Source organism: Rhinolophus hipposideros (assembly GCF_964194185.1).
Source record: "Rhinolophus hipposideros genome assembly, chromosome: 10".
Classification (NCBI taxonomy): Eukaryota; Metazoa; Chordata; class Mammalia; order Chiroptera; family Rhinolophidae; genus Rhinolophus; species Rhinolophus hipposideros.
The window spans coordinates 3,895,929-3,898,221 of NC_138056.1; positions in this window are offsets into that span (position 1 = coordinate 3,895,929).

Below are 2,293 nucleotides of genomic sequence, written 5' to 3' on the forward strand. Positions count from 1 at the left end.
GGCCAAACTGTAGGACATTTTTCAAGCGACCAGCTACAAACATTTTCCTAACAAGGCCTCTCTGGATGAGAAATGGAAACTTCTTGTGTTGCAGTGGTCAGCTCTGACATTTTAATGCATCAAAACTGGCTGAAGCAGAGGTCAGGGCTGGAGGGGTGGACACTCCCGTGCGGGGGCAGGTGGGCAACCCGGCACCCAGCACTGCCTGGAGCCCCCAACCCGGACCCAGGCCTTGCCGACACACGATGCTCACCCCCTTGACTTCTCAGCACAGCTGGCCGGGTGGACGACAGGTTCAGAGGGGAAGGGACTTGCTGAAGCCACATTCAATGCAGCCGGCATTCAGACCCAGGGCCCGCCAACTCGGGGCGCTTCCACCACCCCAGCCAGGTCTTCCTTCCTCCCTTCAAGCCCTTCTGGTCAGAATGGCCCAGGGAAGAGCACGTGGATCAAGTGACAGGGCCCCCTCTTTCTCCAACGCGGAGGGGTGTACTGACTGGGCACTGCCTTCCTGCTGGGACTGTAGACACTGAGACATACAGTCATGGGCACAAGTAGACCAGCAAAGACCCTTCTAGTTCCAAGTGACAGAAACCCCAGGCAGACTGTCCTCAGCTAACAAAAGGGGATTAGCTCAGGACACTGGGACCGCAGTAGGGGTCAGGTGTGGCTGGATCCAGGTGCTCAGACAATGTGGTCAGGTGACACCCCCCCCCAGGCCCATTTCTGGCTGTTTCTGTGCCGGCCTCCTCCTCTCCTGCAGACAGGCGGGGAGGCTGGCTGTTGTCCCCCCACATCCTCCACCCCAGGTGGAAGAGCCAACATTCTTCTCTCAGCATCTACGTGTGGACCCCAGGTGGAACCCTGACGGGCTGTTTGGATTCGGGCCCATCCCTGAACCTGACCTTGCTGTGGCCAGGTGAACAAGGTTCTCTGACTGACCCCGCCGAGGACACACAGCCCCTAGTGGCCAGGGGATCGGGGCTCGTTACCACAAAGACAGGGAGAGAAAGAAAGTACCCTCAGCAGGTTAACAGCTGCCACTGTGCCCCGCAACAACCGGGAAACAATGTCTCACACACAGACAGGTCACTGCCCTGCTAACATCTGTCTACGCGTTGCCCACCAGCCATGCGTCCCTGGGAGCAGAACGGCAGCTGACCGACCTCCTGCGACACTCTGGACCACTCCTGCACGTGCTTTTCCACACATCACTGGACGGTGGCACTCACAGACATGATGCGATGGGGTCCCCACCCCTCCCCCTGAGCAATTCAGTCCTAAGTCACTGGATAAGACCAAGCCAGGAAGGCGTCCAGGCAAGAGGAAGGAGGAGGGTCCGTGGTGGCACAACGTGGACATCAGGCCTGGCGGGGGAATGCGTGTCCCGACGAGAGGGTAGCCCAGCACTGGCAAAGCGGAGCGGTCAACATATGCAGGCCTTGCATGGAGAGCACAACGAATGTGCTGACTAAATGGCATTTGGGGGCCAGTGGCCTAACGACAGAACAAACACATGGACACCCAATGCCCGGTCAGGGAGCTGGAACTTCCCTCTGAGGCCATGGGGACACAAGTGGCATTTAAGGAGAGTGGGCACAGGGCCATGTGACGAGGGTCTGCAGGGGTGACGGTAGACGGCATGAAGGAAGCACGTCTGCCAAGAGCGGCTGGGTCAGACCTCAGGCCCTGAAGGCAAGGGAAGAGACTGGGCTGAGCTGCAGGGCAAATGGCGGACGGCAGACCCGGGCCCCTGACGGGCACCCATCTCCACCCTGCTGTTGTCAGTACAGTCTCAGGGTGAAACGCCCCTTCCGCCCCTCAAGGTTAAAAGCCCCCTCCCCATCTAGGATAAAGCGCCCCTTCTCCCCTCTGGTAAACCGTCCCCTCGCTGCCTCTGGGGTAGAACGCCCCTCCCATCCCTGGGGTGAAACGCCCCCTCAGCCCCCTCCGGGCCCCCTCCCTCCAAGGGGGGATGAACCGCCCCGCTCCTCTTTCCACCAGCCTGCCTTGTTTCTCTCCTCAGGTTACAATTCTGAACCTTCCCATAAACATTCATTCCAAGTGGTGGAGAAGTCAAGCTAAACAGGAAGTGTTTTCTCCGGCTCGTCATCTGTTAACAGGACAAGAAGCCCCCGCAGCGGCCTGAGCCCCCTCTCGCTCTGAGCCCCAGCAGCGCCTCTGGTCGCCTGAGTATTCAGAGCAAACATGGCTCATCCTGCATCTTCAACCACCTCAGGAAAGTGAGTGAAGCGGGAAAGAATGCTTACGTTAGACGTAACAGACTGTGGGG